This window comes from Rhineura floridana, chromosome 12, assembly GCF_030035675.1.
Source record: "Rhineura floridana isolate rRhiFlo1 chromosome 12, rRhiFlo1.hap2, whole genome shotgun sequence".
In the NCBI taxonomy this organism is placed as follows: Eukaryota; Metazoa; Chordata; class Lepidosauria; order Squamata; family Rhineuridae; genus Rhineura; species Rhineura floridana.
The window spans coordinates 2,165,593-2,192,267 of NC_084491.1; the positions used below are offsets into that span (position 1 = coordinate 2,165,593).

General features: G+C 43.3%; 1 protein-coding gene across 9 annotated transcripts in view; it reads right to left on the bottom strand.

The window, feature by feature from the left end:
* Positions 1-24,792, bottom strand: part of SLC23A2 (solute carrier family 23 member 2) — a 138,317-nt gene extending 113,525 nt beyond the window's left edge. Inside the window, exons 1-2 of one of the 9 annotated variants that reach the window (XM_061592420.1) lie at positions 24,694-24,792; positions 15,430-15,495 (exon numbers count right to left, since the gene is read on the bottom strand). The gene's annotated coding sequence lies outside the window, so the exon portion shown is untranslated. Of the gene's footprint in view, positions 1-15,429; positions 15,496-21,902; positions 22,159-23,023; positions 24,248-24,268; positions 24,575-24,693 lie in introns of those variants that run through there. The other 8 variants (XM_061592423.1, XM_061592424.1, XM_061592427.1 and 5 more) reach the window with 8 other exon arrangements.
* Between the last annotated feature and the right edge of the window lie 1,883 nt (positions 24,793-26,675).

Consider the following 26,675-nt stretch of genomic DNA (forward strand, 5'->3'; position numbering starts at 1 on the left):
CCTCCTTGAGCTGTTCCAGAAGAATATTGTGGTCCACAGTATCAAAAGCTGCCAAGACGTCAAGGAGAACAAACAGCAACAAATGTCCAACCAGAGCAACCAAGGCAGTTTCAGTGCCATAGCCAGATGGGAATGGATCCAGATCCGTTCCTCCAAGCATGCCTGAAGTTGGAACACCACCACCTTCTCAAGTATCTTGCCCCAAAAAGTGATATGTGCTGCTGGGTGATAATTGTTTAACACTCCTGGATCTAAGGAGGTCCTTTAAGGAGGGAATACATCACTGCCTCTTTCAAAGCAGATGGTACTTCCCTGCCCTCCAATGAACATTAAAACAGGGGTTCTGAAGCTGTGATCTGTGGACTCATAGGGGATCCATGGATGGGCTTCAGGGGGTCCATGAACTGGGCACAAAAAATCAATTTACAATGCAATAAAATAATTTATGAATGGGGGTCCATAGCTTTTATTAGATTCTCAAAGGGGTCCATGACCCCCAAAAGGGTAAGAACCACTGCATTAAACACTCCCTAGATCCACCCAGTCAATCCCCTATGGCTAGCTCTAAGAAGTGAAGGTTGGTAGGGGTCAAGGCAGCAGGTGGTTGCCACACAGCTTGTCCACATCATCAGGTTGCAATAATAGGAACTGATCCAATACAGATGGAACAGACAGTGCTCCGGATGCTTTCACTGGACTTGCTCTAACTGTGGCATCCAATTATGTCCAAATGAGCAATTTTGCCCCTAAAGTGCTTCACAAAATTATTACAGCAGTTTGTAGAGGGTGTCAGAGCAATGCTCTCTTAGTCAGATTACAAAAGCTCATTCACAACTCAGAAAAGCTCTGCTAGATGGCTAGTTGCAGGCAGAATGGGGGGGGGTAAAGTAAGCTTTCTTTGCCACCATCATATGGTAGGTGCAGTAATGCGACCTTGCCTGTGTTCAGTCAGGTTCAGACCACCTATTCTCTAGCTGCCAATCCTCTTCATGTTTTACCGCATGGAGATCACTAGAGTGCCAAGATGACCTATGTGCTCCACAATGAGGCACAGGCACTCAGAGCAATTGTGTCAGTGGCTCTACAGATCTCACCATTCCAAAGTGTGACAAGAGCCTCAACAGAAACGCCAGCCGTGTCAGCCAACCCCCCCCCCAAGTATTTAGAAATCCATCAGATTCTTAGAGGGCAGGCTAAGTCATTATCATCACCATTAACAGTAGTAATAGTAGTAATAATATCTCAATGGGTTCCCCACCCCTGCAACGTGAAGTAGCCCAAAACTCACCAGGCAATGATCTGTCCATGACAATCAATTCACAGTGAACTCCCACAATCAACATATTACCAATCCATTCTGTGGCAAAGACTAGGTCCAGGGTATGTCTGGCCACATGTGTCATGCAAGTGATTACTGAGCCATCCCCATGGTTGTCATGGAGGCCATGAAGCCCTGAGCCAGCCCATTAGAGGTAACCCCAGCATGGTCGCTGCAGTCATATAACACTACCATGAAGGGGTTCTCCAACATCACATCTGAGACTAGCAGTGTGGTGTAGTGTTTAGAGTGTTGGGCTAGGACTTGGGACACCAGGGTTCAAATCCCACTCAACCACGAAGCTTGCTAAGTGATCCTGGGCTAGTCACAGTCTCTCAGCCTAACTTACCTCACGGAGTTGTTGTGAGAATAAAATGGGAGAGGTGGGAGAACCATGTATGTCACCTTGAGCTCCTTGGAGGAAAGGGATATAAATATAATAAATAAAATATTCCAGCTTGATTAGGAAGGTTGTGGTGCCACAGGGTGTATGGTACACTAACAACTTCCCTGTCCTGTCTCTCTAGTCCAGTACCACAAACAATCCTTTGAACCCAGACACAGTGCAGATCAGACTCTTGGCAAGGGATATGGAATTTCTATGGGCAACTGTGCCCCCTTCCCCAGCTCTTCTGACCTGGATTGGTGTTGCGCTCAGTACCCAGGTGGAAACAACTGGCTTAGCAAAAGGCCTCCCAGCTCATCCACCCATGCCTCAGTTATACATGCCAAGACTCCCTCTCAAGTTACCCACAATCAAATCGTACAGTCATAGAATAGTAGAGTTGGAAGGGGCCTGTAAGGCCATTGAGTCCAGCCTCCTGCTCAGTGCAGGAATCCATGTTAAAGGATACTCAATTGGAGGCTGTCCAGTTGCCTCTTGAAGGCCTCCAGTGTTGGGGAGCTCACCACCTCCCTAGGAAATTGGTTCCATTGTTGTACTCCTCTAACAGTTAGGAAGCTTTTCCTGATGTTCAATCGAAATCTGGCTTCCTGCAACTTGAGCCCATTATCCCTCCCAATTTTGTATCATCTGCAAATTTGATAAGGCTTTCCTTCATCTTCTCATCCAAGTCATTAATATAAATGTTGAAGAGCACTGGGCCCAGGACCAAGTCCTGCAGTACCCCGCTTGTTATCTCCCCCAGTTTGAGAAGGAACCATTGATAAGCACTCTTCGAGTATGATTCTGTAGACAACTGTGGATCTGCCTGATATTTCTTCCATCCACCCCACATTTAGCTAGCTTGCTAATTAGAATATCATGGGGCACTCTGTCAAAAGCTTTGCTGAAGTTGATTATTATTTATTTGTTTGTTTATTAGATCCCACCCTTCCTCCCAGTAGGAGCCCAGGGCGGCAAAGTCTACAGCCAGTGTCGGATTTAGACTTGGTGAAGCCCTAAGCTATATAAAGCTTGGAGGCCCTTTGTTAATATATATATATATATATTGAAATTTTTTGAGGCCCCTGCGGATTGTGAGGCCTTAAGCTGTAGCTTGTTTAGTTTATGCCTAAATCCGGCACTGTCTACAGCATTCCCACAGTCTACCAGGTAAGTTACCAGATCAAAATATGAGATAAGATTAGCCTGGCAGGATTTGTTCTTGATAAATCCATGGTGGTTCACTAATCACTGAACAGGATGATAAGACATTTTATTCTAGATGGATCTGGCATTTAACAGCAACAACACTTGACCAGAGTTTTCTCTCCAGAGCAAGTGTGGCATTCATCTTTCCCAGTCAAAACGCACAGTTTGCTTTGTACAGCGGGTCTTCTACAAATCACACTGTTAAGGGAGGCACATCTGGTGATGGTATAACCTTTTCTGTGGCGGCACCGCATTTATGGAGTGCCCCCCACTACAGTTACATCCAGCGCTGGTACTGTTGCCATTTGGTCAGCAAGTGAAGACATACCCTAATCAGGTTTTGTAATTGTTTGATGTGTGACTGTTTTAGTCTTCACCTCTGTTTAGCTATTTTCAGTTGTTTCTAGAATTTGTTGTAAAATAGCTTTCACTAATTTATTTCATGTTAAACCCCACCCTGGTATTGGTACTGAAACTTTTAAACAAACAAATTAGCCTGTTGTTTTCCAGTTACTGGAAAAAGTTAGTTATCCCTTTCTTTGAGGAGAAATACATACAGGTAAACCCCACTTAATGTCGCTTCACTTAACAATGCCTCGCTATAACGTATATGCTCCATACGTCCCCATACCCCGCTTAACGTTCACGCACTTCGCAATAACGTAGATTTTATTGGCATGACACCGCTGCCATCTAGTGGTGATTGAGTGCAGTACAAGTGAAGACAATTGCTTCACTTAAAGTACATTTTCACTTAAAGTATACTCTCCGGTCCCATTGCGAACGTTAAAGCGGGGTATGCCTGTACTGTATTTGCCTCTGACAGGGATTTTCTGGCCATTCAACAAACTGTTAGCTGTCATAACTGCTTTCAGAAGAAAACCATTCCAGTTGTGATTAGAATAAAAATGTGTTGTTCCAAGCCTTAAAAAGTTATTGAATGATTGATGAAAGTAAGAGTGATCCAGTATAAAAAAGGCAAACAGGAAGAGAGCTATCTTTTAAAAATAAGTGGTGGTGACATTGTATATGATCATAAAATTTACACCAAAAACTCTTCATATAGCAGAAAGAGTATTTGGATACACCTTTACTAACAGAGGTGGCTACAAATGAAACACAACTATCAAGGACCACACTGAGAGCCAGGGCAGACATCATCTATGCCTAGCTGAAACTTAGCAAACAAAATAAATAGATATGATGTAAAAACCGAAGCTGTAATAACGTGTTCAGAACCATGAGAGCCAATGCTGGCAGGTATCACTCCACTATCCCAAAACCATCTGAAAGACCCACCCAGCCAAGTTTGTTTGTTTCACCAGATCTGATTGCTTTCTGAAGTAACACTTAAGTCATTTCCAGATTCACTGTAAAGCTAACCTAATAAAGCCTTTCTTGAACCATCTTTTTTGTTCCCTTGGTGCCAGTTCCCAACTCCATCTTGATCATCTGCTGTAGATTATAAGCCTCTGAGCAGAAATGATTGCCACTCATGCATACCTAGTACAGTGGTGACATTAAATCAATATCTGGCAGTAACTGTAATGGTAGAGTCATGCACAAACTGTGCATGCATTCTAAAACATGTCCTAGAATCCTATAGGAATCAACTGACATGTTGATACAGAAGGAGTTACCTGCCTATAGAAAGCTTGAAAATCACTTCAGAACATTTTTGGCAGATCCCACAGAAAACTCTCCTAAGCATCCTCCACAAAATGTCTTCTTCAACTCTGTTCATACTTAGCTGTAGCTGAAGCAACAGCTGTTTTTCCTAGGCCAAATATGACTTCAAACCATTGGCTTTTTGCTTTAGATTCTTTCTAGAAACAGCACTAGTAATGTAGATGCACCTAGTCTGATATTTAGAAAACTTGTCCTACAGTCCTGATTCTGCAGCACAGAGGATTGCCAAAGAACATGAGACCTTTACAAATGCAGGTCAGAGGCAATGAGCTATTAAAGAATGGTTATGCAAGCTGGTCCTTGAAAGAAGGATAGCAGCTTGCTTACCAAAAGCAACACACACACAATTGCATCAACCCTACCTACTTTTTTATTATACAACTTAGGCAGAGACTGTCTCTTAGTTAAAAATTCACTAATAGGCAAAAAAACCCTGCAGTTTAAGAATATACCTATAAGTCCACAGATATTTCTATCAAACTTTAAAAAGCAGGGAAATTGGGCAGCTATAGTGAATTCACCAAGCGAGCAGGAGACCTGACCTCTTCTCTGAGATACTGTACTGCCCTACGAATTTGTAAAAATGCAAACACAATTTGGGTTGGTCTTTCACAGTCCAATCCACTTCCTGTGTAGCTTGGACAGATTTGGTAACGTGCCTCTGAGCATATGGTGAGTGGGCACTGGGCAGAGGGAAAGCCCCTTTCCTTTCCAAAAGCAAAACATTGTTAACAGTATCATTATTTTTCAGGGTTTCTCCCACCATTTTATTCTACAGCAGACACATGTAGTCTTCCACCCAAATTTAAACCAAAGCTGTCCCTGGCCACATCCACACCAGACATTTATTCCACTTTAAACAGTCATGGCTTCCCCCAAAGAATCCTGGTAAGTGTAGTTTGTGAATGGTGCTGAGAATTGCTAGGAGAGGCCCTATTCCCCTCACAGAGCTACAATCATCAGAAAAGGGGCTGACTGTTGAAGTACTCCAGCCACTGGAGCTCTGTCAGGGAAACAGGAATCTCCTAGTAACTCTCAGCATCTTTCATACACTACACTTCCCAGGATTTTTGGGGGGAAGCCAGGACTGTCTAAAGTGAAGTAAAGGTCTGGTGTGGATGTGGCCCCTGTTAGCCAAGCCAAACAACCATGAGTCTCATTTTTAGAATGCTGACAGTTCTTTCTTACTGAGCATGCCTTCGCTATCATACACTCCAATGCTAAATTTCTTAAATTAATTAAAAATCAGCCATGCATTTGTTTTAACTTTTAAACTGCAGAAGATGAAGGTCAGAGTATGGGGCAAGATCAACAATAGGATTACAGGAACTCTGTGAACATGGCTGATTTTTAACTAATTTCAACAAATTATGAGTCCAACAGGGGTCTGGATTTTTTTGTTTACACTTTCAGCTCTAGAGTCTGAGTGTTTTGGTTATTGCCATGGAAACTTAGGGGGTTGTTAAGCAAGCGTTTCTAAGTTCAAGACTATAAGTTGTGTAAGATTTTGTTTTGAAATGAGCTTATGGGAAGGATCAGAATGGCACTGGGGGGTATTTTCAATTTAACATGGCAGAAGGCGAAAAATCCATGCTGGCTACAGTATACAGCCACTCTCATGGCTGTATAATAGGCTTGTCATTAAACAAATTGTGTAAGAGGACAAATGAAGAAGCCCAACTCCAATTAGTTTAGACAGACAGTCCCTACCATTAGACACATAAGGTGGCTACCTCAGGCAGCAGATTTAGCGTAGAACGGGGGCAGCATCTATTCAGAGGTTTTCCTTAGCAGAAACTAACCTGAATGCACAAGAATTTTATTGTCCTCTTGTTCATTTCAGCAGGACATATACTCCCAATGGATTTTATCCTAATGTTAATTAGGAGGAGTGTCAATTAGGTAGGATGTCATTTGGATTTTTTAACTCAGGCACCAAAGCCAAGGATATCAACTGACAGATTGTGTGTGTGTGCGTGTGTGTTTCTAATTATTGCCACAGTTGGAATTTCCTCATATCAGAGTAAATAGCCTGTCTGCTCATAAGACAAGCAAAGAAACACGTTCAAATTACACATCAATAAAAGTACTCTATTGCAGGGCATTTTACTTGCTACAGCACCAGACATGGCAGTGATGTAAATACTGTATTTTATTCTGCAACACTAGAGGTACAACTTTATGAGTGACAAACCTCTGTCAGACATCAAAAATATTTTAAGTGCCTTTCTATATTGAAATATTGCAAGATCAAGTAGTATAATAACAGTTGAAAAGTAGACATTCCAACTATTATCTAAAAGCCAGTTAAGCATGGTTTGAATCAGACTGCCTTTTCTGCAAAGGTTATCCATTCCTTGGGCTGATACAGGATATTTTTCTGAACATTCATCTTTGCCAAGAAACGGATATGCAGGTTAACTCTACTTACATGCTATCTGCCTGCATTTGAAGACATTAGCAACTTCAGCAGGATTAAATTACTTTGTATTAGAGTACCTCATTCTCATTGGTGGATGTATCCGATTGATCACATTCACTTGGGGGATCAGAAAGCAATAGCTTTCATGTGACATTGAAGACTGTATCTTGTCATCATTATGATAACCTTCAGACAGACAGAAAGGCTGAACAAATTTCAAGAAAAAAAATAGATGCCAGATACTCTTAAGTGATGAGTGAGCAATTCATCAGTGAGCTGCAGGACCAAGCAGAGTGACGTGTCAAGCTTCTAGAATGTGGGGGACAATCAGAATCAGGGATTGTTTGAAGGTTTGTTCGATTAATTTATAAGTATTTTATCTAATCTTTCCTCTAAAATTGCATACATTGTTACACATACAGAGGGTAACTCAATGCTAGTCCTACTCAGAGTAGATCCACTGAAGTTAATTAACGACTTAGGTTCATTAGTTTCAGTGGGTCTACTCTGAATAGGGCCTAGTTGAAGACAACCCACATTATTTTAAATCTGTGGAGAAGACAGAAAAAAGTGATTGACCCAAGGTCATCCTGGGAGCTTCATGGCTGAATAAATTTTCTAAAAGTATATGAAAAACACCTATAACTTTCATGTTAATACGATATTAAGTTTCATTTAATATCTAAGATGCCGACTTCCAGTATGTAACAGAACATTCCCTGGAGCACATACAGGATTTTGTCTTGTATAATTTGAACAGCAAGGAAAACTACAAAATAAATTTGACTACACAAATGGTCTTTGTGTATAGTATGAGCTTTAAAGATCAAATCTCAGCCCCTCTAAACAGCAGGTAAATAATAATTAAATATTCCTCCACAAATTAACTATAAATCATTTATAAAAACACCCACAATTAAATTATGCTCATCTGCAAATGCAGCCTCAAACACTTACAGGAAGAAGTACAATACAGCCACATAAAGCTGTGGCAAATATAGACACTTCTGCACCCATTTTGGCTTGTTCCAGAGACGTTCAACCATGCCCCATAGCTGATTCTTTTACTCATGCTTTTCCTTACCCTGATGCAGCTCAATTAAAATTATTATTCTGGGAATAGAATGCATCTTTCTATTTTTGTGATGCTCTTCAGAGACAGACCAGACTTGCAAACCAGACTGGTACATGACTACTCCATATTCTCTTGCTTGGACCAATATACCCATGTCTCCTGTTACAAAGAGAAATCCTTGAATTGCCCAGACTCAAACAATCCATTTGCAACATTTATAGATTACAAATCATGTTTATAGCAAATGTTGTTTTTAACATTAATACTTTTACTATGCTTCAAAATGAATCAGATACATTATCATATAATTTAGGTTTTGATAATAAAATAGCAATTGTTTGCATTTGATGTAATTCTTTTAGATGTGGCTAAAATTATTTCACTTTGATGGTAATAGACTGTGTTTACTCAAAATTACTACAAAGGTTGCAATGTGTTGGCATATAGTTGACATTTGACTTATCAAAAAAGTCTTTCATGGAGTTGGATATTTTATGGTATGTATGATATTTAAGAAGGTTAGGAACTAGATTTATGATGCATTCCTAAACTTATAACTTAGTATAAATATCCCTCCCTTTGAGCATCTGGAGCTCTTCTTTTTGAGAGGCCTTTCCTTGCTTCCTAAATAGCCTTGCTTATATTAGGATCATCTAAGAGGGTTTCTCAGCTCTGCATCAATATTTTCTAACTATAGTAATAGCTATTGTATTCTATAATGCTTCTATGTTATTGACTAATTTCATTTATTTTCTCTTCTGTAATGTTTGATTGTTCTGTTAAGTAAAGGAAATGCCTAAGACTCATGCCTGAATCTTACATTTTCTCTGTGCTAAAATGGAGAGGGGCTAACTCTCCCCCTTAATGTGGCATCTGTTGCAGAGGGAGCTAAGGTGCAGCTTAAGGGCCAGACCCAGTATCTGCTATATAGAAACTAGGGCTGTGCACTATATTTGTACAAATCTGAAATAACAAACCAAATAGGGCCAATTTGGAGCCTATTTGTTTCCTGTCTAGAATAGCTGAAGCAGCTACAAATCTCTACAGAACGGATCGGCTAGTCCCAAATCAATTTGTACAGATTTGTACTCAAAACAATCGCTAATGAACCCAGACAGGGTGTTGTGATGTTCCTGTATTAATGTAAATATGGTAAGTGCTGTTTGTATAGAAGATACATGGTAAGTGGAATGAAAGAGGAGGCGGGAATAGATGAGCAGTAGAATGCTGGATGATTAGCTGAGCGTTTGAATGGCTGAGAGTATAAATTGAAGAATGACAGTTGAATCTGGGAGGTGTTTGAGAGGAGTTTTAGAGGGATTGTGGGTAGTTTTGGGGGTGTTTGGAGGTGGGTGTTAGGTGGTGGATGTCAGGAGAGTGTGGAGAAAGAGGGAGTGGGAGTTCTAGTTAATGATAAGTCAAGTATCACAGGAATAGGTGAAACCATATGCTTAAGTACCATTAGAAAAGTAATCTTGTTATTTCTGTTATTTAATAAATACTATTTTGGTTTACCGAAGGCCTGATCCTTGGCTGGGGTTTCACAGACCAGAAGGGAGGGTAAGGTAATGATCAAGGTGAAGGGCAACAGTAACAAATGGTGGCAGCGGTGAAGAGGAGAATAATAACATTACAAGTATCCAGAGCAACCCCGAGTTATATGAGTTATCTACATTGATACAAGGGGGTTGGGAACAGCATAAGCACGCAGTCACAAAAGTAACCGGATAGAGGGAGACTCAGGCAAAGTCTCTGGGAACATTGGTTATAGAACGTGACTGGTGGTGCTGCCTAGCAGGGGGATCTAGTGAGATCTGTGCTAGAGCAGAGAAACCATAAAAAAGGACAGTCCGGACTGGTGGAGTCCCTGGTGGTGCCTCGTGAAAGGCAGTAGCCACAAGCAGGTAGGAACCTGACAGGGAGAGCCAGGGAAGGGCATCACAGGTGGTGTCTCTGAAATGGAACAATTACAACACCACAAAGGAGAACATCAGGGTGGGGACAGAAGGAGGAAGACTAGAATGCTATCACCCTACCCAACACCCTCCAGTTAGTGCTTGAAAGCAGTGAAGTCTTAAAATGCCAAACTTTTGTGAAGTTCTGTCTCTTAGAAATGTTTGGGGGGTTGCATTTGCTTGTGTATGTTTTCTGTTCTTTTCCAATCAATTCCATTCCCATACTTATTGATATTTTTTTTAATGTTCTTTTTTGTTTTTTTTATTCAGTTCTCATTACTAAGAATTATTATTAAACCTTGTGGGCATATTTAGCCACAGCTTTCTGAAGTCAGAATTGTTATTATCCATTTGCTACCCCCAAACAATAAGAAGCAGCCAGCTTGTGTAGTTACACATTTTTTGTAGTCTTCTTATTATTAGCCAGCCAAACCTTATGGGCATATTAGCCAGCATTCTGAGTTAAACATTATTATTATTGTTATTATTTCCAATTGCTAAGCACAGTAAACATTATTGTTAAATAATATTTTTATTTTTCCCTCACTCACTACTGCTGTTAGCAATCTGTCCCCTATATGATAGGGTCTTTTTTTAGAAAAATCTTTCTTAGAAAAAGCAAATTTTAAAGCTGGCTAGCATGAAGCCCCTGGAGCTATCCATCTGCAAATTGGAAGGTTTTGTCCCCGATATCGCAGCTACCATGTCTCCATATTTAATGTCTCCAGGTCACAAAAGAAGAAACTTGTGGCCATTTTGGTTTTGCAATTTAAGTCAATGGGATTTCTGGAGATTTGTAATGTCTGGATTGTGATCCAAATTCAGATGCGAATCGGGATGAACTGGATCCATCTCTGTCCAGACTGAACTGAACCCGATCTGTATTTACGAATAGGTGCCACAAACCGGATTGGGGTGTATGTGCATAGCCCTAATAGAAATCACATGTAAGTTTCACTCTGAACAGAGCAAATTTGTCATACAGCCCTTACAATGCATTTGTGCTTGGAACTAAGACACTATAAATTAGTTTATAATGATAATGACCTTAACTTCAAGTACTTCCACTATTTAATGACCTACTCTTTTGAAAGAGGCAAGAAAAACTCAACTCTCAGATCCCCATTTTTTCAACTATGGTAACAATATTTTCATTTCTGCCAACTAAAGAACTTTCACCCTTTTATTGAAATAAGAAATACCCGCTCCACTTTGACAATCAAGGCACATCACAGAATTAAGACACAATGGCTGCATTCACATCAAGCTGAATCATTTTAGCACAATATGCATAAGCTGGAACAAGCCCAAGTAAGCCTTGAGCTCTTGTGCTATCTCTCAACTATCTTCTTTTCATACAGCCAGGATGAGGGCATGAGCTGTGTTCAGTTTCCCTTTTCCTGAATCTCTGCTTGTAGTTTAAAACAAATTCTGATCAGTTTCAAAGCACATCAGTTTCAAACTATGACTTATGCAACTGGCATGTCATAATTTGTTGCATCTGGATGAAGTGACAAATAATGGTTTGCTGAGAACCATATATAACTAATACCTTCTGGTTCTCAGCAAACCATTGTTTGTCACTGCAACCTAAGGTAACAAATTACAATTTGTTCAAACCACGATTTGCCTGGAAAGTAGCAACAGAACAGTAACAAATTCTGGTTTGGGAGCAAACTATAGTTTGAGCTAACTTTGGAGGCAACAGCAGGCTATGATTTACCAAGAACTCTGAACTCAGTTTAGAAATTGTGCTGCAGAGAGAGGGAGCCCAAGCCTTACTATTGTTCATTCATGTATCCTCAAACTATGACTTGGTATTATGTCTGAATGCACTCAATGACCATACTCAGGTGCAATGCTAAACCATGGTTTAGCACTATATGAATGAGTTTAGCCTCCTGCAGGACTCATGAGCTCCTCCCTTCCTCCTGCCCAGTCAAGAGGAGGATTTCATAAGCTTTCGCTTCTGCTTTTAGTAAAGTACAGCTTTCCATTTCATTCAAACCACGGTTAGTTCATTTTTTAAAAAGCTAACTTCAAATCATGGATTAAACTACAATTCCTGGTTCAGATGACATGGGAAGCCATGGTTAACTAAAAGCAGAAATGGAAGCCTCTGGACTCCTCCTTTTGGCCTCAGGAGAGGGGCAGAGTGTGCAAATCCAGAAGGAGGATGGGTTCATTCACATAGCACAGAACATGGTTTAGCATTATATTTAAGCACAGCCAGTGTTTTCCACAGCATTGTTACCATTGATAAGAAGAGCTAGCACAGCAATTAAAATGGTTTATTCTCTTGTCATTAGTGGGGTGTAAGCTCCTTTGCTTATGGGAATTCTCTTACAGAAGCAGGGTTAACAATGATTATTTTGGTAAAGTCATGTACTCCTGAAAGGAGTTACCACCACTTGCATATATAACATTTGTGTTCTAGTAATGATCAGAGATGTTTCTGTCCATGGTGCTCAAATAATCCCATTACATGCTCTTCTGTCGTTTTAAGAATATAAGACATGAAATTGCCTAGGCTCACTTTTTCTTTTCTTTTATCAAAGCAAAAAGGGCTAAATATATATATTCCACACAATTAAACAAGAGAAACAAAAGTACTATTTATTTATTTATTTATTACATTTATATCCCACCTCTCTTCCAAAGAGCTCAAGATGGCATACAAATATGGTTCTTCCTCTCCAGATTTAATCCTCACAACAACCCTGTGAGCTAGGTTAGACTGAGAGACAATGACTGGCCCAAGGTCACCCAGTTCACTTCATAGCAGAGCAGTGATTTGAACCCTGGTCTCCCAGGTCCGAAACCGTAACCACCATCCCACACCAGCTCTCTAGTGCCACAGTTCAGGAAATCAGGATGGATTAAAAAATCAATTTGTTTGGCTAAAAAAATGCACGGAACTTTTAAAATTTAAATTCGATTGTTTTATAAAAAATTAATTATACTGTAATTTGTAAATTTATATGTCAAGATTTTCCATGTATTATTTTGATATTTCTTAAATAAAAGAGCATACTAATTGGCTACTATGACCTTTAAAACATATGGGGGACATCCAACTAACTCGTATTCATTGAAATCAATGGGTAAATTAAGTCCATGGATTTCAGTGGCTCTACCCAGAAATGGCTGTTGGGATTGACAATAACGTTTCTTAAATATGCAACTTTTTTTGCTATTTTTGAAGCAATAACATTGCTTATTTTTAGTTAATGATGTTTATGTTAGGATGTATTAGAATTCTACCCACATACATCACAAAAACTGTAATTCTATTAAACAAATTTCAAACAACCTTTAGTGTTACCTATTGGGTTGTAAGCTGACTGACAAAGATTTTATTTTATTTATTTTATTTATTTGTTTCATTTATAAACCGCCCATAGCAAGTAGCTCTCTGGGCGGTGTACAAAAAGGTTAAAATACAGAAATACACAGTAAAATCAGATTACAAACGATAAACACAAGCAACAAAACAAAATAGTATGTTAAACAGAATATAAAAGTTTAAAAGTTATGAACATTAAACCTTAAAATGCCTGGGAGCATAGCCAGGTCTTAACCTGGCGCAGGAATGATAGTAACGTAGGCGCCAGGCGTACCTCTTCGGGGAGGCTGTTCCACAATTCAGGGGCCACTACAGAAAAGGCCCTAGATCTAGTAACTGTCCTCCGGGCTTCTCGGTGAGATGGTACCCGGAGGAGGACCTTAGCTGCTGAGTGAAGTGACCTGGTAGGTTCGTAGCGGGAGAGGCGTTCCACAAGGTATTGCGGTCCCACGCCATATAAGGCTTTATAGGTCAAAACCAGCACCTTGAATCTGGCCCGAAAACAGATAGGTAGCCAGTGCAAACGGGCCAGAACAGGTGTTATATGCGCGGACCAGCTGGTCCTCGTCAACAGTCTGGCTGCTGCGTTTTGCACTAGCTGAAGTTTCCAAACTGTCTTCAAGGGCAGCCCTATGTAGAGCGCATTACAGTAATACAATCTAGAAGTTACCAGAGCGTGAACAACTGAGGCGAGCTCGTCCCTGTCCAGATAGGGGCGTAGCTGGGCTACCAGCCGAAGGTGGTAGAACGCGTTCTGTGCCACCGAGGCCACGTGAGCCTCGAAGGATCGAAAAGAATCCCCAGACTACGTACCTGTTCCTTCAGGGGGAGTGTAACCCCATCTAGAACAGGATAAACATCCACCATCTGGGCAGGGAAGGCATTCACCAACAATGTCTCAGTCTTGTCTGGATTGAGTCTCAGTTTATTAGCTCTCATCCAGTCCGTTATCGCGGTCAGGCAACGGTTCAGCACATCAACAGCCTCACCTGAAGAAGATGAAAAGATGTTTTCTCCACACTTTTTTCTTTATAAAGAAGAGCAGCCTGCCATAATTTCATAAGAGGGTTAAAATTGAGAAATTATGTATTTGCATTGAGTTCAGATTTCATTTTAAACTGGGTTATTTTTGAAATAAATAAATTACTACATCTTGGGTTTTTTTTTAAAAAAAGCTGATCTAACACAAAGCAAACTGATTTACTTTATTAAATCCAGGTTTGTTTTTAAAAAATGTCTTTTTTAATCCACCCTGAAATTAGGTGGTATTTTCTATTATTCTGATCAGTTATTCCATGCTTGAATCCTCTTTGGCCATTTTAAGAGTTGTTATTGGCAATAATGCCCTGGTAGCTTGGGTCTGAAATGTCATGAAAGAAGATCAATGAAATTCTGTTTCAGCACAAATACTTACTATTATCCAAACAAAAAGCACCATTCATCGGAAACAGATCAAACATTTAGAAAGTATATCTACACTCCAAAGGTAGGGGCTTGTAGAAAAAGATCATGCTGTGCAAAGGTTTGCATATATATCCTTTAAGGACAAATCTATGTCAAGATAATTGGTATTGAAATATTTATTTTTTAGAAAGCATCAGGGTATGTGATCTCTTCCAGTAACAAACATTGGAATCTATGCAGAATGATGTTCAGACAAGAATATGAACCAGTGGGTTTCTTTTGAAGAAAGTGGGCATGGCACGGAGACAGAAACTTGAGAGTCAAGACTTAGACAGGTGTTCCCATAGAAGGAGAATTTTTAACCCAACTTTATAGGCTGACTGTGCAAACATCAAGCTTTCACAGAATAATGGTGAAAAGCTCCCCTTTTGATTTCTTTATTTGAAGAATGAAGGTCCTTGTACCTGTACCGTTTTTCCACAAAATTGCTGGACAGATGTTTTCAAAGACTTTTATCAAATCAAAGATACAAAAACACATTCCACTTTGCATCCCATCCTTGCTTTGAAGACAGCAAAGGAACAGGACATGCAGATTTATTTTTCAATGTTTTATTCTGTTCCTACCTTCCACTACATCACGATGGGCACTCCATGCTTAGCCTGACTGTTAATATCCTCTTCCTGCAGATTCTGAGTAAAACAAAAAAGCACATTTAATTCAATGAAAGCTTTTCATAATAGCTTATTTAATAAATACAAAAGCTGCACCTGCCAAAGTGGCCTCCTCTGCACAACTGTAACAGCTATGAGACCTCATGTTGTGTTTCAGTTGTAACACAGTTGGAATACTGCTAGCATTACACATCCTATTCTGTGTCCACTTAGGCACTGAGGACTGTCAAGTACCCCCTGCATCTTTTGTTTGTGGTCATTGCATGTGTGCATACCCACTCATGTGGTGAATTGCTCACCCACTGTCATCTTTACATAACAGACTTTTCCAGCTGACTACAGAACTGAACAAATCAATAGTTTTCAATTACACTGCTAGTATTTGATTACACACATGAGTCTTAAGCTACCTAATTATGTCACCTTAGGTATAGTTTCAGGAAGAACCTGTGGAAATCAAAAACTGAGCTTCTATAAAGGTGGAGAGAAATAGTTCAGATATCTATGAGGAAGAAAGTGAAGTTTCCAGTTAACCCTCACTGATTTCAAACATGGTTATTTGGAAACAAGTTCAAATGAAATCAATGAGACCTACTTTCAAGATTTACTGGCACTGACGGCTATAGGGCAAAAGCCATTTAAAAGGGCATTACTAAGATTTCCAAGATGGCGGCATAGTGGGCGGACGTGTTAACTCGGAGCTCCACGAACCGAATTTATAATAGCTAACCCACCGCCTTTACATCTTCTTAAGTGAGTTCGTAATTTAGTTTACACACACACACCCTTTTTTTCGATGCGGCTTGTCCACCTTATCGTGGAGTGGGAGCAAGAGTGGTGGCGCCGAAGGAGTGCTGTGGAGGCGACTGGGTCGTTTGGCTTGCCTTTGTTTTGGGTGCCGAAGGCCGCAGAGAGCATCGGCCTGCCGTCAGTGGTGAGAGCACTGAGGAAGGCAGCCGAGCTCGGGGCATTGCGTGCGGAGAATATAGAGAGCCTGGACCCAGCGGTGGTGAGAGCACCGCGGAAGGAGACCAGGCTCGGGGCGCAGAAGACACCGCGCAGAGTGGCACTGGAGGAACGGGAGGAACGGGACGGCCGGGGTGTGGATAACAACGCGGGCGCCCGAGTGAACGTCCAGGGGCCGCAGAACAACCCGGTGGTGGTGAGAGCACTGACGAGGTCGGCTAAGTTTTGGGCGTGGCCAAGTGCAGCTCGGCACAGAGTAACGGCGGCGGGACAGCACTACACGGAGCGGCTGAGTGTGAAGGGCTGTGGGAAACACCCTGGCCCAGCGGTGGTGAGAGCACCGCGGGAGGAGGCCAGGTTGTCGGTGCGGCCCGGTTGTTGGCGGTGGCAGTGGTGGCGGCAGGAGAACGCTGCGGAGGGTTAGAATGCCACGAGGAGTAATCAGAGCGTGGGTGCGACTCGGAGCAGCGGGAGAACGCCGTGGAGAATGATCAGAGACTGGATGTGATTTGTTTCCCTGTCCCCCCCCCTTTTTTTTCGGAATACGGTTTATATTGGGGGTGGTAAATATAACGGCGCTTTACAACATTTAGCGGCTGGCAGTTTTTATTACTTAATTGGGGGAGTGATTGGCTGCCATTTTATAAGTGGTCAGATTGTATCTGTTTAGGTGTGAATGAGTGTGTGTGTGTGTATGTGTGTGTTTTATCATGTGCCTGGGAGAGAGGACTTTGCATCGAGTGGGGAGACTTGCGGGGGCCCCAATTAGCGTAGTGACGGGTAGCGGGAGGTATGGTGGTGGGAGAAGGACATGCCAGGTAAGGGGAACTCAGCCCAGACAATTAGTGGCTGTGCCCTGTTCCGGTCCTTCTCACATCCACAGGGTTGCTGGATGTCCTCTCAGCCAGCTCTCGGATCTCCAAGTGCTGCTTTTAAATGCCAGATCGGTACATAATAAAACCTCCCTTGTCCATGATTCAATTGTGGAGGAGGGGGCCGGTCTGGCATGTATAACCGAGACTTGGGTGGGTGAGCAGGGAGGAGTTACTCTCTCCCAGCTCTGCCCACCTGGGTATATGGTTCAGCACTATGGTAGATCCGAGGGTCAGGGTGGTGGGGTTGCTGTGGTCTATAGGAGTTCTCTCTCTCTCATCAAGCACCCTGTCCATGTGACTACTGGTCTGGAGTGTCTCCACCTTGTCTTGGGCCATAGGGACAGACTGGGAATTCTGTTGGTGTACCGTCTACCCTGCTGCCCAACAGCCTCCCTAGCTGAGCTGACAGAACTGGTCTCGGAGGCACTGTTGAGATCCCCTAGACTATTGGTACTGGGGGATCTCAATATCCATGCCGAGACTACTTTATCAGGGGCGGCGCAGGACTTCATGGCCTCCATGACAACCATGGGGCTGTCCCAATTTGTTACAGGCCCAACACATGTGTCGGGACATACTCTAGATCCGATTTTTGCCACTGGACATGGAGAAGGTGATCTGGAGGTGGGGAATTTTTCGTCTATTCCTTTGTCATGGACAGATCACCGCTTGTTGAAGTTTAGACTCACAGCGGCCTTTCCCCTCTGCAAGGGTGGGGGACCCATTAAGTTGGTCCGCCCCCGGAGACTGATGGATCCTGAAGGTTTTCAAAAGGCTCTGGGGATTTTTCCGGCTGAGAAGACTGGCGCTCCTGTTGAGGCCCTGGTCGAACTGTGGAACACGGAAATGACCCGGGCCATTGACACGATCGCTCCTGCGCGCCCCCTCCTATGTAGAGCTCATACTGCTCCGTGGTATACCCCGGAGCTGAGAGTGAGGAAATAAGACAGGAGGCGGCTTGAGTGCAGATGGAGACGAACTCCTGATGGATGCAATCTTGCACTGGTGAGGGCCTTCACTAAGCGGTACTCAGAAGCGGTGAGAGCAGCAAAGAAGCGATATTTTGCTGCTACTATCAAGTCATCTCTCTACCGCCCGGCAGAGCTTTTTAAGGTTGTCCGAGGGCTATTACATTCTGGTCCTCGGGACATTATAGAGTCATCGGAAGCTCGCTGCAATGAGTTTGCTAGGCACTTCCAGGACAAGATCTTATGCATCCGCCAGGACTTAGACTCCAATATTACAGCAGTTGAACCTAATGAGGCATCCAGAACACAGTCTTGTCCTCATTTATTGGATGAGTTCCAATTGGTGCAGCTTGAGGAAGTTGACAAGGTGCTTGGACTGGTGCGTGCGACCACTTCTGCTGTGGATCCTTGCCCCTCTTGGCTGGTAAAAGCTAGCAGGGATGGAACAGCCGGCTGGGCCAGGGAAGTGATAAATGCCTCCTTACGAGAGGGAGTGGTCCCCAGCTGCCTGAAAGAGGCAGCTGTTAGACCACTTCTAAAGAAGTCTTCCTTGGATCCAGAAAACCTAAATAACTATAGGCCGGTAGCAAATGTTCCATTCCTGGGCAAGGTCTTAGAGCGGGTGGTTGCTAACCAGCTCCAGACACTCTCGGATGAAACCGATTATCTAGATCCATTTCAATCCGGTTTCAGGCCCGGTTTTGGTACTGAGACAGCCTTGGTCGCCCTGTATGATGACCTATGTCGGGAGAGGGACGGGGGGAGTGTAACCCTGTTGATTCTCCTTGATCTCTCAGCTGCTTTTGATACCATCGACCATGGTATCCTTCTGGAGCGACTTATGGAGTTGGGGGTTGGAGGTACTGCCTGGCAGTGGCTCCGCTCCTACTTGGTAGGTCGGCTCCAGAAGGTAGTGCTTGGGGAGCATTGCTCGATACCCTGGGTTCTCCAGTATGGGGTCCCGCAGGGGTCAGTTCTGTCCCCCATGCTCTTTAACATCTACATGAAGCCGCTGGGTGCGGTCATCAGGAGTTTTGGAGTGCGTAGTCATCAGTATGCTGATGACACGCAGCTCTACTTCTCCTTTTCATCTTCTTCAGGTGAGGCTGTCAATGTATTGAACCGTTGACTGGCCGCAATAATGGACTGGATGAGAGCTAATAAATTGAAACTCAATCCAGACAAGACTGAGATGCTGTTAGTGAGCGGTTTCTCTGATCAGATGGTGAATACTCAACCTGTCCTGGATGGGGTTACACTCCCCCTGAAGGAGCAGGTTCGTAGTCTGGGAGTTCTTTTAGATCCTTCATTGTCACTTGAGGCCCAGGTAGCCTCGGTGGCACGAAGTGCGTTCTACCAACTTCGGTTGGTAGCTCAGCTACGTCCCTATCTGGGCAGCGACGACCTCGCTTCAGTTATCCATGCTCTGGTAACCTCAAGACTGGACTACTGCAATGCGCTCTACGTGGGGCTACCTTCGAAGACGGTTCGGAAACTGCAGCTCGTGCAAAACGCTGCGGCCCGATTGTTGACTAGGACCAAACAATCCGAACATATAACACCTGTTCTGGCCCGTTTGCACTGGCTGCCTATATGTTTCCGGGCCAGATTCAAAGTGTTGGTCTTGACCTATAAAGCCTTACACGGCGTGGGTCCGCAATACCTGATGGAACGCCTCTCCCGATATGAACCTACCCGTACACTGCATGCAACATCGAAGGCCCTCCTCCGGGTCCTGACTCATAGAGAGGCTTGGAGGATGACGACAAGATCTAGGGCCTTCTCAGTGGTGGCCCCCGAACTATGGAACAGTTTGCTTGACGAGGTGCGCCTGGCGCCAACATTGCTTTCTTTTCAGCGCCGGGTTAAAACGTACCTCTTTTCCCAGGCATTTTAATATATTTTAGTATATTTATAACACTCTGGTATACTAAATTAATTGTGTAATATGTTTTTAGCTTTGAGAATTGTTATTATGTGTGTGGTAATTATTATGTGATTTTATCTTATTGTATTTTTATATTTATGTTGTCCACCGCCCAGAGAGCCGTTGGCTGTGGGCGGTATAGAAACTGAATAAATAATAATAATAATAAACAGAAGAAACTAACTGAGGGCTAATGAACTACAGCTGGGAGGGGGACTATAATCCTAGTATTTTGTATTAAGCTCTATTAACTAGTCCCCCCCCGTCCCCAACCATTAAGCTCCACTCACAGAAATACATGCCAATGTGTGACCTATCTTTCTGCTGTAAAATTTAACTAGGTGTTAAGATTATGAATCTAGATATATTTACTAGTATAAATCACAGGTGAAATCAAAAATTGACATTTACAAATATATTTAGTATTCCCGATCAACACTCAGTTCATGCAGAATTATTTATTTATTATTTATTATTATTATTATTAAGAATTGCACTGGCTGTCAATTAGTTACTAGGCTAAATTCAAGGTGCTGGTTTTGGTGTATAAAACTCTATATATCTTGGGACCAGGATACCTGAAAAATCATCTTACAGCTTATGTACCCAATCAATCAGTATGCTCTGCAGGTGAGGGCCTCCTGTAGATACCATCTCATTAGAAGTTCTGTTCTATACAACACAGGAAGTGGACCTTTAGTGTTGTGACATCTACTCTTTGGAATTCACTCCCCTTAAATATGAGGTAAGTGCCGTCTCTGTTGTCTTTTTGACACCTACTGAAGACTTTACTTAAAGGGCTCATTGAAAGAGATACCTTATCCCAGTCTCCATCTGTATTAGAATTGTTTTTAATCTTTTAAAAATAATTTTAAAAGTGTTTAAAAGATGTTTTTAAAATATTTTTAGTGCTTTATCATTTGTTTGCCACCCTGGGCTCCTTTAGAAAGAAAGGCAAGATACAAATATTAATTATTATTATTATTATTTCAAGCACCATCCATTTCTGCCATCCAATCCAGTTTCATGGAAAACCTTTTGTTTACAGTTGATTAACCAAGCAACAAGAGAGCCAGTGTGGCAACGCGGTTAGAGTGTTGGTCTACGACCCGGGATACCAGGGTTTGAATCTCCACATAGCCACAAAGCTCACTGGGTGACCTTGGGCCAGTCACTCCCTCTCAGCCTCAGAGGAAGGCAATGGGAATCCTCTGAAAACCGCTTACCATGAAAACCCTATTCTTGGGTCGCCATAAGTCAGAATCAACTTGAAGGCAGTCCATTTCCATTTTCAACCAAGCAACAACACTTGCTTCAAGGATAGCTTTTATTCCAATCAGTGGAATATTTAATTCTTTGTTTCAGACTAATATAAACAGTATTGCAAGATTTAAAAAATAGTTCTTTAACAACTAATTTAAAAAAATCACAAGTCATCCAAAGGAGAAGATTATTTTCTGAAACAGCTTGCTGCTACTGGAGTGCAAGACTGATCCATCAAAGGCAATTCTGTAAATGAGCAAACTGCTTGGACTACATGGCAGGATTCCACCCATCAAATATCCAATGTCCTCTTAATTTCTAGTCAGTAATGCGCTGCAAAAGGCCATGCTATTATTTGTGCCCAGAGTCATTCTGTTCTTGCCCACCTCCCCCAAATGCACAAATCTTAATAGTCAGCCCACACACCAGGGGATATATTTAGGCCAAGTTTCTGATCTCTCCAACACAGCTTTTCCTGTCCTGAGGAGTCTTCAACTTTCCAGTTAAATGAAGACTAAAAACTCTCCACAACAGAAGCAATTATTTCAGTCATCCAAAACAAATTCATAGATTGTTTCATCTTCTGCTTTTCTAGAGGGGATTGAGCATTCAAATAAGATAGAAGGAACAGCTAGAATGAATCAGTTGTGCAAAAACTGTAGTTTGCAATTAATACAGAAATGTAGTAATTATGGAATTTGAGAGTACCAGTTAAATCTGCATTTACAGATGTGACTGCATGCACAGAACCCCAACTGTAGTTTTAAAAAGTCAAATTAATTTAAAGCAGAATGGGAAAAACCTTCACTACAGGGTTGATTTCGAGAAACTAACAGCCTGATCTACTTTGCATCAACCTAATTATTTTTCCCACACTCAAGAATCTTGCACAGAGCCTCACTATACTCTGCGCTGCCCATGAAAATAAAAACCTTTAGGGGTAGATCAAGGTTGTGCTGCAAGCTTATCTTTGAAGGGCAGGGGAATCCCATTGTCAGTTTCAAAATGAAGAGATGAAAAGTGAGCAAGTATACATACTCCTTTAGGTGAACATATCTTTTAAGAATAAGTGTATTGATAAATGTTAAAAGATATCAACTATGTCTATCAACTATGTCATTCAGCATTCAGACAATACACTTGATCTATAAGCAGAGAAAAGCTTTAATTATGCTGCTCACTGAAACAAATCAGAGCTCATTCCTTGTACTCCAATAAAGATATGTTAATATACAAGAAATGCATTCTAGTTTGAACAGAAGGTAGTTTATAAGAAAAAGTAACAGAAATGCATTATCCTAGCATCAAGATTAAATTAGCCCAACCCAACAGAGAATGCAGTCCATCACTGCAGATGAATTAACCTAAATTCTTCACCCAGTTTACAAGCCTTATATGTCTGCTACCCATTTTTTTTAAAAAAAAAGATGGACATAACAAGTGAAAAGAGAGGTTACACCCACTAGAGTGTTGGGGGCTGGAGGAAGTACTCGTTTTTAATCAAATGGACGGTTCTCAATGGCACCAACCCATTTCAATTCTCTTACCCAACAGTCAATTTGAAGGCAAAAATCCTGCAGTAATTAGCTTGATATTTGCTTTTGTATCACACTGGGAATGGCTAGAAAGCTATTATAAATGTACAGACAACAAGGGAGCAAAATGAGGCTAATATCTGCTGGAACAGCAAAACATAATCAGGGCGACATGATAACACAGACAGAAAGAGAGAGAGAGAAATGATGGTGAAGAAATGAATATTACACATGATAAAAAGGGTTGTTTTTAAATAAAGGGTCAGTTACAGCTAATCAAACTACAGAGATGCTGGTTAATATAAAAATAAACAGAAAGATACTTAGTTTCCATAGGTGTAGGAAATGAGTTGCTAAAAGTAGAACGCGAGATTTAAAATCAGCTACAGCAGGAAGAAAAGAGAGCCAGGGGCTGGTCATCTCACAAAATATGCCAAAGGCTCTAGCTTGGCATGGAGGAAAAAATATATATCTAGACGGTAACAATCCAGGCCTGGGGAAGAGAGGAGGGATGCCGTGACACCGACAGGCAGAAGAGGGCAAGGTGGAAAGAAGCAGCAACTGATGGAGCCAGAGTGTGTGGAAGTCCCTGGCCCCCGCCACATCGGCAAGAGGCAGAGGCGGCTTTCACGCGGGATGCGCCAGGTGTGCCTGTGCAGCGGGATTGTTACAGGAGCAGTCTATAAAGAGCGGCCGTTCTGCGGGGGCAACAATTGCACATGGTAAGCCAGGGGAAGGGCAGAGTGGCAGGCAAAGCAGTTCGCGACTGATCCAGGGAGCGGACAGACCGAGACGGCCGAATTCTGGAGAGTAGCGGGGAGGCGGCGGCGGGCTGCAGTTGCCCAGGAAGGTGCCCGGCAAGCAGGGCGGGCTGCGGGGCCTGGCCATGCCTGGCCGGCAGGAGCGGCGGTGGGCGCGGGAGCGACGCTTTAGGGCAGGGCCACTCTTCCGGGGCAGAACGACGCGCAGGGCGCTGGGCAGCGTCTGGGCCGGCGACGGAGGGCACAATGCGGCGGCGGCGGCGGCGGCGAGCGGTCCTGCGACGAGCCGGCCAGAAATGCCCTTTGGGGAGGGCGGAGAGGCTGCCGAGGGCGCGGGGCGGCAGGGAGACCTCCCCCGCCAGGTGGGCGCTGAGGAAGGCGCGGGGGGCGGCGGCGGCGAGAGCCAGAGCGAGCCCCTTCGTCCTTGCCGCCGCCCTTCCCGCTCCTCCATCCCGCGACCTTCCCCGCCCGCCCGCCACCCCTCACCTCACCTCACCTGCCATGCCTGGAAGCGGCTAGAAATGGCGGCGGCCTGTCGCGAGCTCGAGCTGCGCTGCCTCTGAGAGCGGCGGCGGGTGAGGCGGCGTCGGAGGGAGCGCGAGCGAGGAGCCTTCGCGGCCCCGGCATGGAGGAGGCGGAGGCGAGGCGGAGCGGCGTGCAGGGGAGCGCCGCCCCTTCCCAAGATGGCGCTTGCCGGCCCCGCGGGCAGTGCGGGCAGTGCGCGGCCGGCCCTCCGCCGCCTCGCTTCCCCGCCTTGCTCGCCTGCTGCGTCGCTGCCGCGGTCGGGGAGCGCGCCCGCCTGAGGACGATGCTAATTATAAATAATAATCTTAATAATAAAAACAAGAACACAAAAATCTAACCGGTCTCTATGCAACAAGAAGCCAATTATCAAGAAAATACAGGTGAAATCAACAAAACCTGGAAACAATTATACGTGACTGAATTATGTGTTCTTCGGGTTATTAACGTTGTTGTGATTGCCTCAGCAGCGAGTCGGCTCAGCTGCCCGCCCGACACCCACGCGCGCGCGCGCGCCCGCGGCAAGGCAGGTGAAGCCCCGAAGCAGCTCCGCGGATAATAAGACGAGGGATTTAAAATTTTGAAATATTATAGGGCACTTTTTGACAATGCCCCCAAAGCAGTGGTGTAATTGAAATTAACTGTAACAATATGTATTTATTATTTATTTTATTTATTATTATTGGTTTATATCCCGCCCTTCCTCCCAATAGGAGCCCAGGGCGGCAATATATCAAAAATGCACTCTGCAGTCTATTAATGAGAGCCAGTGTGGTGTAGTGGTTAAGGTGTTGGACTACGACCTGGGAGAGCAGGGTTCGAATCCCCCCACAGCCATGAAGCTGACTGGGTGACCTTGGGCCAGTCACTGCCTCTCAGCCTCAGAGGAAGGCAATGGGAAACCCCCTCTGGATACCACTCACCATGAAAACCCTATTCGTAGGGTTGCCATAAGTCAGAATCGACTTGAGAGCAGTACATTTACATTTAGTCTATTAATGGCAATGTCACAGGGCCACTTAGAATCACATAATTGTCATTCACAGATGTTTGAAGAAGCTCACCCTCAATAGGCAAGCGATGGATAGCCAGAACAACTTGGGGCCAATGCTGAAGTTCGCTGTGATAGCAGACCCCAGACCAGGCTGTTGCCTCAAGACCATGTGGGCACCCCTTTATGGTGATGGTATAATGTGCCTTTTGAGTGAAAATGCATCTGCTAAAAAATCTCTGATTCTCCACAATTTACAGGAATCCTGTCCTCCTCTGCATCTCGAAGCCTGAGATATCCTGCACAAATGCATCTGATGGAGCAGACTCCTAGTCCACATAAGCTTATGTCATAAATATGTTAGTTTATAAGCTGCTACAGGATGTGTTTTGGGTTTTTTGCACAAATAATGACATGCTGCTTTTCCATAGCTGCATTCTCACAAAGGATGTCAATGACCAAGCAAATTCCATGGGAGGCAGCCAGATGACTGTTGGGTTTTTATTACACCTACATGAAAATCTGTGTTTACATAAATGACTGAGCTTTTTCTCCTTGCACTTGGAACTCCTCCCCAAACACCTCTGTGTTACTGCCTCTCTTACTTCCCACACATCCCACTGTTTCCATAAAGCCTTTGACACTGTACTCTCATCACTGTACTCTACTGTAACTAATGATGCACTGTAAAGTACATTTCCTAGGAAATAAGTCATACTGAATTCTGAATAGGCATGTCCCAGGGCATGGTCTGATGGCACATGAAGCACCTACCTTGCGGAAGTTAAGCAGGTCTGGTTAGTGTCTAGATGGGAGACTGCCTGGGAACTCTATGTACACCACCTTGAGTTCCATGACAGAAAAAAGGCAGTATATAAATGCAAGAATAAGATACAATAATACATGTATAGATAGGCTTGTGCTGAAAGCCTAAGAACATGTAGCTGAAGTAATTCAGGTTCTTCCCATTTACCCAAGCCTCCATCTTCCTGCTCTTCCTTTGTTGCCTTCCCCAATTTTAGGTTGAAAGCCCCTTGGAGCAGGAACCTGCTTTCTTGTATTCTTTAAAGCACTGTGCTCATAGTTAGTACTATATTAACAACAACAACAACAATAATAAATGTTGTAACAGGGGACATGGGGAGCTGCTTTATGCTGTGTCAGACCATTGGTCCGTGTAGCTCAGTATTGTCCACACTGGCTGGCAGTGGCTGTTCTGGGTTTCAAAGAGGGAACTCTCCTAGCTCTACCTGGAGATGCTGCCAGGGATTGAACCCGAGGCCTTCTGCATGCCAGGCAGAGGCTCTGCCACTGAGCGACCGCCAATTGACAACATATAATCAGTGTAAGCCCTTAGAAGCTGATCTTCCCAGGTGGCTCTAGGGAGTGT